At 43.5% G+C, this 14,584-nt stretch overlaps 1 protein-coding gene across 1 annotated transcript in view; it reads left to right on the forward strand.

The window, feature by feature from the left end:
- Positions 1-443: 443 nt before the first annotated feature.
- LOC126259460 (golgin subfamily A member 6-like protein 22) overlaps positions 444-14,584 on the forward strand; it is a 426,680-nt gene continuing 412,539 nt past the window's right edge. Inside the window, exon 1 of the mRNA XM_049956315.1 lies at positions 444-570. The gene's annotated coding sequence lies outside the window, so the exon portion shown is untranslated. The remainder of the gene's footprint in view (positions 571-14,584) is intronic.

A 14,584-nucleotide genomic window follows, 5' to 3' on the forward strand; every position in this document is an offset into this window, starting at 1 on the left:
TATTTCACCTGAAGATGAGAGCCTGCTTTCGAAATGCGTCGTGTGACTTGCGCTTTTATCGCGAATTTTATACGCTGTAGCCAAATTTTATATTTTACTAAGAGATTCAATTCACACAGGGCCAAGCATAGAGGAATAAGAGAAGCCACTGACGAGCCTTGCTGCTGGTCAAGTCGCAGGACAAGTCGACCCTCCAAACGAAAAGACGACTAATCTGTTAAAAACTGCGACGGCGCCCGCGCCCGTTTGCCGGTGAAGAATGTGCGCAGCTGCGGAAACGCCGAGGCGGCGACAGGCGGCTGTGGGCAAGGCAGATACCACCGCCAGGGGCGGCTGTTGCTCCTGGGAAGTTCCCGGCCCGAGACGTCAGTCGCCGGCCGCCAGCGCTGCACCGTGGTTTTTCTTGGCAGCCTCCCCGTGTGGGAGGGAGAAGCACCGGGAGGGGACCGTCCGCCCCCGCAGGGTATGAGGCGCGAGCCTCTTCGCCGCCAGACAGTCAGCTGTTTCCAGTGCGAGTGCCCAGAGTTCGCTGGTACGCTCGTCCCTGGGCGAAAACGCGGAGGCTTTCAGGTAAGGACAGGCAGTGGCGCTATAGTATAGTCGGCGAAAGAAGGACCCTGACAGGTAGTCGCGCTGTTGTCAGCTTCTAATTGCGAACCACAAACGGCTGCAGGCGAAACAAAGCTGCGGCAACAGTGAGCTGTTGTCATAGAAAGGCGTACAAAATCGCATTACGTGATTGCTTGAGGCAGGAGCGCGAAGCAGCAGCGCCAGACTCACTGCAGCTGTCAGGGATCTTCTTTCGCCACCTATAGTAGAGGCATCAGCTAGACGCTACACCAGCATTTGGCACCTTGGTTTTGTCTCAGAAAGAACACGTAAGAACCTGCACCACCTTACGTTAGGAAATCTACAATAAACCAAGTTGTCTATGATCTAAAACCAAATTTTTGTTTTACAAAATTTTGAGACAGCATTGTCGCTTTCGACTGTCAAAATTATTTATTTATAAACTTGTCGACTTCATTGTGTCAACTAGAACTCTAGAAAAATTCGGTTTTTATCGTGTGACAAGATTATTTTATTTATTTATTTACGTGATTACTTGTGACTGTGCAAGCCAAGGTTACTTGGTCATGGAACGAGTCAGTTCATAGTTACAGAATGATTATAAGAAAATTCATAAACAAAGAGTCAAAGCGTTAATGGAATACACAAACAACAGAGAGTCTACGAATAAATAACACATTATGAAGAAAATGTGTGAAATACTGCGAGGAAGTCCTGTACAGACTAGAAGGACCGTGTCACAAGGAATTCTTTCAGTCAGCAGTGAACATGTGTCTGAACAATGCTTATGGAACGATTATCCAAGTGCGTGTTATTACTCTTCATAGTATGAATTTTATAGCTTCTTCTGAATGAATCAGTGTTGTCAACAACAAATCTTGCGATGTAACGTACGTTCGAACACTGCCTACACGAAGTTCGCGAACTGAGACAGCAGCATCTTGAATGTGATACTGTAATACCTCCAATTTTTTTTTCCATCTAGCCCCAGTCCTGCGAATTTGAAACGGTCGTCTTCACGGCCTTGGGACGATAAAATTTCAGCCTGATAAGAGTTTCGGGTCGGCAACGGTATGGTTTGCGCTTTGTTGCAGTTAAGTGGTAATCTGATTTCCGAAAGCGACGTACAATAACACTTGTAGCAGTTTCCAAGAGAAATACACGCATCAAAAATGTTTTGCATCACCCCAGTTCCCAGAACTCCTGAAGATAGACGTTGGCTGTGACTGTGAATATTGTATCACAGGCAGTCCCTTTGACTGTTCAGAGATGTCACTAAATCCGCCCAAAGATGTAAACAACCATGCATGAACAGCGTCTATTCGACGGAGGGGGTCTGATAGCCAATCAGTTCCATTCATTCCACCAGGAAAGAGGTACACGGCTCGTGTTGTCTGTAGTTCAACCATGCCTAGACGGTCAATACCGTGGTTCGATCGCGTCCGCATTGTTACTTCGGCCTAGGAAGGGCTTTCAACAAGCGAAATGTCCAGGCGTCTCGGAGTGAACCAAAGCGACGTTGTTCGGGCATGGAGGAGACAGAAACAGTCGAAGACATGCCTCGCCAAGGTCGCCCAAGGGCTACTACTGCACTGCATGTCCGCTACCTACGGATTATGGCTCGGAGGAACCCAGACAGCGACGCCACCATCTTGAATAATGTTTTTCGTGCAGCCACACAACGCCTTGTTACGACTCAAACTGTGCACAATAGGCTCCATGAAGCATATGCTTTCAACCAGACAATAGTCGGAGACGTGTTTGGAGGCAACACGATCAGACTGAACGCCTTAGTCACACTGTCCAGCGAGTGCAGCAAGTTGGAGGTTCCCTGCTGTTTTGGGGTGGCATTATGTGGGGCAACGAGGTCGTTGATATATATCAAGCAAAGCAATGGACCAAGAGCACATGCCTGTGGCACCCTCTGACTTCACTTGGCCGCCGTCGGATTCAGACATCTTCCCCCCTAGTTGACTGGAGGACAATATTCTGCTTCCTACTTTCCAGACATGAAATGAATCACTGTTGACATTCCCTCTAGTATTCCAACTTATGCAAAAATATAGGACGTTCGATACAATCAAATGCTTTTATTAAATCAAAGAAAATATTAATAGTCCCAATCTCTCGTTTACATCGCATGGTCAAATGGTCCATCTCTAATGTATTTTACCTCCTTTGTAATAAGTAAAAAGTCAGCTCCAAACTTGTTAGTGAGCCTTTGGGACAATGTTGCGATCTTTCATTCGGGTCCTGGACCAGATTATTTGTTCCTTCTTCCTCCTACCTGTTACGAAATGTCAAATGCGTCTCAGAATTTAAGAGAGCTGTGGAGGACTTAAGATCAAATAAAGCAGAAGGGACAGATCAGAATTCCTAAAATCATTGGAGGAAGTGGCAACAAAACGACTACTCACATTGGTGTGTAGAATGTATGTGTCTCGCGACATACCATCTGACTTTCGGAAAAAATCATCCACACAATTCCGAAGACTGCAAGACCTGACAAGTGCGAGAATTATCGCATAGTCAGCCTAGCAGCTCATGCATCCAAGATGCTTACAAGAATAATATACAGAAGAATGGAAAAGAAAATTGAGTGTGTGTTAGATGGCGATCAGTCTGGCTTTAGGAAAGGTAAAGGCACCAGAGAAGCAATTCTAACAATGCGGTTGATAATGGAAGGAACACTAAAGAAAAATCAAGACACTTTAATAGGATTTGTCGACCTGGAAAAAGCATTTGACAATGTAAAAGGATGCAAGATGTTCGAAATTCTGAGAATAATAGGGGTAAGCTATAGGGAGAGACGGTTAATGTACAATATGTACAAACAGACAACCTTGTAGGTGGCGCAACGACAGCTGAGTATTCATCTTGGATATTAGTAACCGCTTCAGCTGTATTTTGGCATTTTATTTCTGTACCACTACCAGTTTCCTGGTACCTGAAAATATGGCTTTAAAGCCACGAAACCGCTAGTGGTACAGTAATAAAGAAACAAAATACAGCTGAAGCGGTTATTAGTACCCAAGATGAATATGTATAAGAGCATAGAGGGGATAATAAGAGAAGGCGATCAGGAACAAAGTGTTCGGAATAAAAAGGGTGTAAGACAGGGATGTAGTCTTTCGCCCTACCGTTCAATCTGTGCATCGCAGAAGTAATGATGGAAATAAAAGAAAGGTTCAGGAGTGGAATCAAAATTCAAGGTGAAAAGATATTAATGATACGATTCCCTGATGGTATTGCTATCCTGAGTGAAAGTGAAGAAGAATTACAGGATCTGCTTAATGGATTGAACAGTCTAATACGTATAGAATATGGATTGAGAGTAAATCGAAGAAAGACTAAAGTAATGAGAAGTATCAGAAATGAGAACAGCCAGAAACTTACCATTAGGATTGATGGTCGCGAAGTAGATGAAGTTAAGGAATTCTTCTACCTAGGCAGCAAAATAAGAAATGACGAACGGATCACTGACTCGCATGCCATAGCATGATAATGTTCTCTTTGTATTATTCCCAACGCAAACTGCCAAGATGTGCGGAAGAAAATTAATTATACTGAATAATACTCGCTTTGCCAGTGCCTGCTGATTTATGTTATACGAGACGTTGCAAGAAACCGACACTTTGACAGAATATGGTAGAAGATTGTACACCAGTGTGACGTATTACTGTCATAAAAAAAAAGAAACCAGGAGGGGAGGATGGAGTATAACGCACTGACTACATTTCGGAGATTGAAAAGATATCACCTTCTCGCATAGAAACACGATTTACTTAAGGAAGACACTGTAACGTATTTTGTGGTACGGTTCACCTGAAGTTACTTAGGAGTAATGTCATCGTATATAGGCTACAAATCACCTTTAAGTGATCACTGTTGTGAGCTATGTAGGAGGACGTGTCTCTTTTGGTGAGACTGAATAAAATGAAGTAATGGATCCTAAACTATCCAGTGCTCACCACTGCCGCTGCACTGCGTAAAGTTAGTATTTTATCCATCTTCAGCAACTGCATTTGTATCTATTGAAATATTGACTTTCTCCACTTAGTTTCATAATTATTCTAACCGGTCAATAACCAGTTGTGCCATGAGGCAGTTTATCTCTCAAATGGCACCAAAGTACAGATAGATCTAACGTCTGTTAATTTCTTTTAGATCATAGTACTCCATTAACATTTTCCTGTTTCCCGTTGAATATGTTAGGTATTTTATTACAACTAACAGGGGGTGACTGGGATATTGGTTGTCGAAGGGTCTAAAAACGTAGTGTAGCTGTTTACGAAACACGTTTATTTGTTTAAATTTAGGAGTATATTAGCGCTTTTATGTTTTCAGACACGTTTCATCAAAATGAACACGGAAGTATAATAAAATTTAATTATATGACTGATAATTTGGAATTAAATTAACTCACATATTTCATCACTGCACTGTGATGCTGGCGCTAGCAACAGCCACCGTAAAATAATCATCTTCTTCTTTCTTAATCAAAATTATTTTGTCAATTGTGTCTTCATTTTCTCGCGACATTTTTTCCGAGTTCCTTCTCTCCTGCGTAAACCGGTTCCGCTGTGTCCTCCTAATTCTCTCCGACTCACTCGAGATCCTTACTACATATTCTAAGTTATTTGTAAGTAGTTCTTCATCCTATGTTGTACCTAACTCGGCCACCGCTGAGAAGGTGTTTCTGCACAGGTACCAAGTTATCTTGCAAGTGATATACTGGCTACAATCATCCCTTGCCCACTTTTAAAAGTCGCACTCGGAGACGATGAGAACTAAAAGGGTCAAAACATACGATTTATAAAATGAACTGTCGATCGTGGGCTGAAACGATATCGTAATTTCTCGTTTTTCTCGACGAGATATGTCTGCAACCAAAAACACATATCGCTGCGACACTGTTAAATCTAAATAATTAAATGGGTTTTCGTAAATAAATCGCTGATGGAAATGCCCATAAATTTGCGCATGTGCTACCTTCAGGTCCCCTATACATGATTTCTCTGCACACTTTTAAAAGTCGCACTCGGAGACGACACTTGTAGAGGATTCTAACGATTGCTGAGCATCTTGGCTATGCTAGAGGACCCTGTGCCTGACCTTGACGTGAGACACAAGTAAGAAACCTGGGCTTGAATTAACTCCACTCAAGCAGGCCTCGGAAGGCTCAACAGAACCGACCGACCGCCATGGCATCGTCAGCCGACAGGCGTCACTGGATGCAGATACAGAAGGGCATGTGGCCAGCACACCGGTCTCCCTGCCCTTGTCAGTTTTCGAGACCGGAGCCGCTAATTCTCAGTCAGGTAGCTCCTCAATTGACCTCACAAGGGCTGCGTGCACCTCACTTGCCAACAGCACCCGGTAGACCTCGAAGGTCACCCATCCAAGTGCTAGCCTAGCCCGACGGCGCTTAATTTTGGGTGATCTGACGCGAACCGATGTTACCACTGCGGCAAAACCGTTGGCTGGGCTAGAATAGCAAATTTTATTAGGTATCTACATTTCAGTTTCATCAGGAGGTTTGCAGACTTACATAGTCACTACAAATATTTTCACAATAAATATTTCGGCAAAACGTTTCGTATATGGACACTCATCAACATAAATTGGGTGATTTAATTGAAAACATTTAATCATGTATCGTTTTGGCTTATTGAATAAGTATCATATCACTAATCTAAAGATTAGAAGTCCAAAACCACGTGTCAGGATTTTTTTTCTGGAAACTTTCACCTTTGGTAGTGTTCTGAAAGAGCGAAAACGCCAGGTTGAAAATGGTTTAGATTCCACGTGAAACTGCGTGAGTAATAAAACTAAGACCTGTCACCCATAATAAGTTCCTCAGATTACCATTCGAATTCATGTAATAATTCCCGTCGTCATCTCTTCGTCGCCGGCCGGTGTGGCCGAGCGGTCCTAGGCGCTTCAGTCTGGAACCGCGCGACCGCTACGGTCGCAGGTTCAAATCCTGCCTCGGGCATGAATGTGTGTGATGTCCTTAGGTTAGTTAGGTTTAAGTAGTTCTAAGTTCTAGGGGACTGATGACCTCAAATGTTAAGTCCCATAGTTCTCAGAGCCATTTGAACCATCTCTTCTTCTTCAAAAATTAATTATGTTCTCAAAATAGCTTAGGATGTTCAGTTGTATGTACAACGTTAAGCCTACAGGCTTGGAACACACTGTATTACACTGAATGGTGACCGAATTAATAAAAGTACTTTCTGGTAACGTGACAGCCAATGGAGATCATAAGTCGCCTGTGGTCACAGATAGGAAAAGCAGAGGAAAGGGTATCATTAGACAGTAACGCTGTAGGCACCTTGCTGGGCTCCATTGTTGGTATGGGTCAAAGGGATCCAACTCGACCGTTGTTGTTGCCCCATACAATGGAGGGACACAGCCAACTGGTGACTCAACACGACACAGATTGGCAGAGTTAGAGAAACTACCTAGTAATTACCCTAGAATTTTCAGGATTGATTTTCTAGGGGAGCATATGTTTCCTTTAGCATGGAAACAGAGGGCATCCAACAATAACAAGAAAAGTTGCTGAGCAATAATTCGACTGGTTAGACGAAGACTCTGAACTGACGAATCAGATGCATGGACAGTTCATATCAAATTTGTCAGTAGGCGGGGGAAGTGTTCCAGTGTGGAACACCACATGTGAACTCACTCAGTAGCTTTGTTCTGAACACAACGGCTCTAAGTGAAAATCATATCTGGCCCACTTCAGTCCAGCCACAGCCGCATCATAAGCCACAGCCACCACCTTCACGCCTGCCAAGCAGAAAAGCTGCCAACCTGTCTACATCACATCAAGCATCTATCAAAGTCAGTTCACCACCACACATCATCTGATAATGACATTACGTCAGGGAAAGTCTGTCTGCCAATATGCCATTATTTTATCTCAAGATCGTAAATAAACCTAAGAAAGTGGCCCTGAGATAATTATTAAATCAACTAGCATATTGTTGTTTTTTTGTAATTGCAATACATAATGAAAGGCTGTTAACTGTGTAGAATGGGTTTTGTGAATGTGCGGTTCAAAATAGATATCTTTCTGAAGATGAAACGATTATAATGTATTCTACTTACATATCTGTGCCTGGATGTTTTGATCATTTGTTACTAATTGTAAATGCTACACTCAAGTCCAAAATTTCATATTCATGAAAGCAACAATAGCCCCCCAAGGGGCAAAAATGGCGTTAAGTATGGGATCTTAATCAAATTGCACACTAAACACTGTTTTTCGATGTTTTAGTGCCAAATGAGAAATTTATTTTGAAGCAAGATGCCTCTAGTTATCCCAACGAAATTGCAACAGCACTGTGTACTATACACAAAAGTTTAACGGAAACGCTCGAAACGCGTGGAAACTTTGAAAGTAAGCACTGTTGAGAGGTGCCTTTTGTATGTTATTATCAAGCTGGTCAGTTCAGTGTTGCGTAGAATACATTCTCGTAATTTCTGAGTTGGAGTTCCGTTATTTTCCTAAACAAATGCAGTGAACCGTTTTCCTAATGCTAGCGACAACATTTTCATTTATGAAAATTTTGATCGTTTTCCTAGTAAATCCTCAATCTTAGTTCACTTCCCTAAATGAAATGAATAAAATACTGAATTTATGAGAAGTAGTGGAGATAATTTTCCAAAAGACCAGTTTGTCTGCAATACTATGGCCAAGAGTGGTAGAAGCTATATAGGACAGACATACTATGTACATATACCAACCATAATATTTATCAAACAATTCACGCCGCAGAAAAAAGATTCTGGACAAGTGCTAGCACACAAGAGGTGCGTAGCCTTCGGTATCTTCAATACTTGTAACTTTTTCATAGCTCCGAGTGCTGAAGTAGAGACATGTCACTTGTTAATATCTACGACAAAGATCAAAGCTACCAAAGATTAAAAGAACCATATATTGCTAAATTACGTTAACAGTTGCTGTGAGGTACACGCACTACATTCGTCACGTCATCTGAACGAAATGTAGGCAGAGAGAAAAAAAATACCGTAATAGCAGTCTCAACAACAGGCTTTCTGCCAGTTTAAGTGGTTAAAATACCACGATCCATCGGCCATTGTGAAGGGGAATGACTGCTGATAAGCTCCAGCTAACGGTTGTGACGTCACTCGTATTCATGGCATCCCATACATGGGCATACGTTGACTCCGCATTCGATTCGTCCACTTGAACCCCACGATCGGTGGATCCTACTGAGGGTGTTGGGATGATACTGCACGGAAGCGCACTGTATTGCAAACATTTTTACAAGAGCGGTATCAGATGCTGTTAACCTGCACCACGAGCTGAGCCACCTACGCAGTGTCATCAAGAACAGTTGCTACAACAATTACCAAGTAAAGGGAGTGACCTACAGCAAGAATCACGATAAGACCACCGACGAGGAACAGTAAAGGAAACTGGCTTTTTTGCCACTATGTCTCTCCGTGTCTGTGTTGAAAAGACACAAAATCTAATCGATCTTCAGGCGTCCACCAAAAATATGGAAATTATCCAGACCAGCTAAAGATGCGACAGGTCGTAGGACACTTGGGACCTACAACGTATCTACGTTGATCAAGCAGTGTGCCTACAGAACAACGCAGGAAGGAGCGGGAGAGGCCTCTGCGCTAATCCAAAGTCTCCACTTTAGCCGAACATGCTCTAGAAAACTGACACCGGAACAAATTTGACAAACCCTCTCTTGGGGCTCGCACTAACAGTTTCTGGTACTGTGCAAGTAAAGAAATTTTTGAAATAAAAGTCACTGACTCCCCAGTTTGTGGATCCCTAGAAGCTTCGCAGGTATAGAATCTATTTGCTATGGATGACGGCCAGAGTTAGCTGTTTGCAAAGACTGGGTTAAAGCCGCACCTCCTCGCAGGATCCTGCTCGCTACAGTAGTAAATCGTCGAACTCGTTTACCGGAGAGTGTGAGAAAACCAGAACTTTTCTGAAACTTCAGTGAATAAGGATAGCAACGCCAGGAAATTGTAGTGCAACTTGACATCAAGAGTTCTTCAAAGAGCTCCTGTGAAAGGAAAAAGTAATAAAGATCACTACTTAAAATTTATAAGTAATAGACTTCTAAGAAGCCACCTAAGAATTAACTGACAAGTTCGTGCAATATAAACCGGAAACATCCATGACTATAATGATTTACAGAAAGCCAATACTATTATTGTCGTTGACTCGTGTGTTGGAAAATACGATATCCGTGTAATGGAGATTAGAATTTACCTTTTGGATTTTCATCTACATGTACAGTCGTGGACAAAACGAGCGAGACCCCTCGCCTTTTCGTTATGCTGATCCGCACAGCTTTTAAGTCTGCTACACAGCATAACAAGCAAGGCGACGAAGTTCTACCAACATACTATACACAGGCGTGAAATTGACAAACAATCCGAACTTAGTCAGACTGTTTTCACTCATGTTTAAGACTATATTAATGCTGATTAGTGTGTTAAACACAACACGTAAATATAAGATATAAATGAAAGAAGAAACGCTAATTAGTATGAACTGTACTAATAAACATGAATTTCAGCTTATCGAGATAACACAACTGTTCTAGTTAGACAAAGTACCTCAGATCGTTACGAATTAGCAAAATATGCGCATTCGGCCGCGAAACGATTTGTGTCAACGTTCAGACCAGTCATAGTGGATTGCCTTTGCTGACCTACCATGAAAGTGTGCAAATTTAGCAATGCGTGAAGATTCATAACGAAATTCAGTTAAAAATCATTCAGTGCCACACATAAGTCAATTCAGTTATTGACAGAAGTGGAAAAAGGAAGGCAGTAACAAGTATGAAATTCTACAAGAGTTTCATATTGACATCCACAGGGCACCAGATACACGGTGAAGAAAGTAAGACTAGTAGGGTTCAATTTTTACCGATTTAGGTGACGAAATCCTAACAACGAAAATAGCTATGACATTTACTGAAGATGAGGTCCGCATAAATAATTCTCCCTACTCTTTATTCGGAATGTTCTAGTTGCAGTCGATACAACAGCATATTACTCGTAGCTACACTTTCGATCTAAATCATGTTTACAGGAATGCAAATAAAATCCATCTTCTTACACACGTGGTAATTCAGATCATAGTATTAATGACACCGCGTTTTAGAAGTGCGAGCATTACCATTGCTAGCTAGCTTAAGAAACACTTCGGCTAATGAACGTCTTCTGGCTGTGGCGAGTCTAATGGAGAATTCGAAACATTGTAGAATACGTTTTACAGCTATGTAGCCGTTTATTTCCTGGAGTGGTGCAGAATTATCCTACTAAATTTACTCGCTAATAACAGTATTTTGTTATTTCGATAAACATCCCGAATGATTGTCACATAAGCGGTGACATAAAGGTAGAAAATTCATGTTTTAGAGTCCAGACAGCTCTATGCAACAGAAACTGAAGATCATTTTGCCATTTTCATTGCGAAATTGCCGGCTTATTCATGTCTGGGGTGATAATAGAGGCAATCCACTATGACTGGTCTGAACGTTGACACAAGTCGTTTCGCGGCCGAATGCGCATATTTTGCTAATTCGTAACGATCTGAGGTACTTTGTCTTACTAGAACAGTTGTGTTATCTCGATAAGCTGAAATTCATTTTTATTAGTACATTTCATACTAATTAGTGTTTCTTCTTTCATTTAGATCTTATATTTACGTGTTGTATTTAACACACCAATCAGCATTAATACGAAGATTGGAACTTAAATAGTGGCAACTATTTATTCACAACCGATACAAAACAGTTACATGTTTGCACCTGTTACTGTCCGTCCTTCAAAGTAGTCACCAGCGTTGTGTATAACCCGTTGCCATCGATGTGGAAGGCGCAGTATACCGTTAGCAGTGCCTGTTCTGCTGATGGTGCGACTGGAGCGGTCTGACGTTATGGTGATTCTCGTGTACGACTGTGAAGGTGTTATCCTAACACATAACGTCCCTCCATGCCTGACCGTCAATGCACAGTATTACTGTTCGTTTTTCCACCTGAGACCGGCTTTGAGAAAGAAACGGCGACACTTTCTGCACAACCCACCCATCATTTTGCACGACAATGCGCGGGCGCATACAGCACAAGCTGTGGCTGCTCTGTTCGGTCGATGGATCTGGGAAATACTGTACCATCCAAAGTCCTTGTGACTTTGATTTGATTGCGAAGATGAAGGAACCATTTCGTGGCTTTCGCTTCAGAACTGTTGCAGAAATTCGACAGGCAGTTGACGGCTACATTCGCACCATCAACAGACCAGGCTCTACTAACGGTATACTACGCCTTCCACATCGATGGCAACGGGGTTCTACACAACGCTGGTGACTACTTTGGAGGACAGTTACAGATGCAAACACGTAATTCTTTTGTATCGGTTGTGAATAAATACACTCCTGGAAATTGAAATAAGAACACCGTGAATTCATTGTCCCAGGAAGGGGAAACTTTATTGACACATTCCTGGGGTCAGATACATCACATGATCACACTGACAGAACCACAGGCACATAGACACAGGTAACAGAGCATGCACAATGTCGGCACTAGTACAGTGTATATCCACCTTTCGCAGCAATGCAGGCTGCTATTCTCCCATGGAGACGATCGTAGAGATGCTGGATGTAGTCCTGTGGAACGGCTTGCCATGCCATTTCCACCTGGCGCCTCAGTTGGACCAGCGTTCGTGCTGGACGTGCAGACCGCGTGAGACGACGCTTCATCCAGTCCCAAACATGCTCAATGGGGGACAGATCCGGAGATCTTGCTGGCCAGGGTAGTTGACTTACAACTTCTAGAGCACGGTGGGTGGCACGGGATACATGCGGACGTGCATTGTCCTGTTGGAACAGCAAGTTCCCTTGCCGGTCTAGGAATGGTATAACGATGGGTTCGATGACGGTTTGCATGTACCGTGCACTATTCAGTGTCCCCTCGACGATCACCAGTGGTGTACGGCCAGTGTAGGAGATCGCTCCCCACACCATGATGCCGGGTGTTGGCCCTGTGTGCCTCGGTCGTATGCAGTCCTGATTGTGGCGCTCACATGCACGGCGCCAAACACGCATACGACCATCATTGGCACCAAGGCAGAAGCGAATCTCATCGCTGAAGACGACATGTCTCCATTCGTCCCTCCATTCACGCCTGTCGCGACACCACTGGAGGCGGGCTGCACGATGTTGGGGCGTGAGCGGAAGACGGCCTAACGGTGTGCGGGACCGTAGCCCAGCTTCATGGCGACGGTTGCGAATGGTCCTCGCCGATACCCCAGGAGCAACAGTGTCCCTAATTTGCTGGGAAGTGGCGGTGCGGTCCCCTACGGCACTGCGTAGGATCCTACGGTCTTGGCGTGCATCCGTGCGTCGCTGCGGTCCGGTCCCAGGTCGACGGGCACGTGCACCTTCCGCCGACCACTGGCGACAACATCGATGTAATGTGGAGACCTCACGCCCCACGTGTTGAGCAATTCGGCGGTACGTCCACCCGGCCTCCCGCATGCCCACTATACGCCCTCGCTCAAAGTCCGTCAACTGCACATACGGTTCACGTCCACGCTGTCGCGGCATGCTACCAGTGTTAAAGACTGCGATGAAGCTCCGTATGCCACGGGAAACTGGCTGACACTGACGGCGGCGGTGCACAAATGCTGCGCAGCTAGCGCCACTCGACGGCCAACACCGCGGTTCCTGGTGTGTCCGCTGTGCCGTGCGTGTGATCATTGCTTGTACAGCCCTCTCGCAGTGTCCGGAGCAAGTATGGTGGGTCTGACACACCGGTGTCAATGTGTTCTTTTTTCCATTTCCAGGAGTGTAGTTACCACTATTTAAGTTCCAACCCTCGTATAGTCTTACACATGATTGAAAACAGTCCGACAAAGTTCGGATAGTTTGTCAATTTCACGCCTGTGCATAGTATGTTGGTAACACTTCGTCGTCTTTCCTGTTATACTGTGTAGCAGACTTTAAAGGTGTGCGGATCAGCATAACGAAAAGGCGAGGAGTCTCGCTCGCTTTGTCCACGACTGTACATCTGTGCTAAGCAAGCGTATCTACAGTGCCTGGAGGCAGGTACATCGTCCTCATATAATCGATTTTCTTCCCTATCCCATCCGTGTATTGAAAGAGGGAAAAATGTCTGTGTGTCTCATGATCTCTAGGCGAGATATTGGTAGCAACGTGATAATCGCACTATCTACCTCAAATAGAAATTCTCTCAATTTACCAAACAGCGTTTCGCGATAATTGCATTATCTTTCTTCCAAGGACTTCCTTTTAATTTCCCGAAGTATTTCTGCCACGCTGAATTATGGCCTACACCAACCACTTGCAATCCCACAAGTACATATCTGAATTCGTACAATGTCCGTTGTCATACTTTTTTTGATTATGACTACGAACATTGGAACGATGTCCTAAAATTGGACGCAGAAGCACTTTGCATGTTATTTCATTTACATATCTGTTGCGTTTTGCCAGAACTATTTCAACAAATTTAATTCTTCGGATCGCGTAAGCTAGTACTGATTTCATGCGACTGTGCTGTATCTTACCGTAGTATTGCCCCGTTATCCCTATACCATGTGATGCACTCAAATTGGGTATCACTAATCTTGTGATCGGATAGTACGCGTTCTTTCTCTTTGTCATCGATATTATTCCACATTTGTTCCTATCTGAAGAGAGCTCTCTTTCATTATACCAAGTGGAAATTTAGAAAATCCTTTCTGCAGTGTCTTACGATCACCCAGTGACGATACTTTCGTGTACGTAACAGCATCGTCAGCGAACAATGTAATAGTGGTGCTGATCCTGTTGATAAATCGTTTATGTATACTGAGAATGTAATCGGTCCTATTTTTCTTACGCACTGCAGAGGTACACTTTCAGGAGCTTTTTCCTCAGTTTCATACCATTATTATATGCAGTGGAGCTCTTTTAGTAAAAACGTTTTCTTCGCCAATA

The sequence above is a fragment of the Schistocerca nitens genome, chromosome 1 (assembly GCF_023898315.1).
Source record: "Schistocerca nitens isolate TAMUIC-IGC-003100 chromosome 1, iqSchNite1.1, whole genome shotgun sequence".
NCBI lineage: Eukaryota > Metazoa > Arthropoda > Insecta > Orthoptera > Acrididae > Schistocerca > Schistocerca nitens.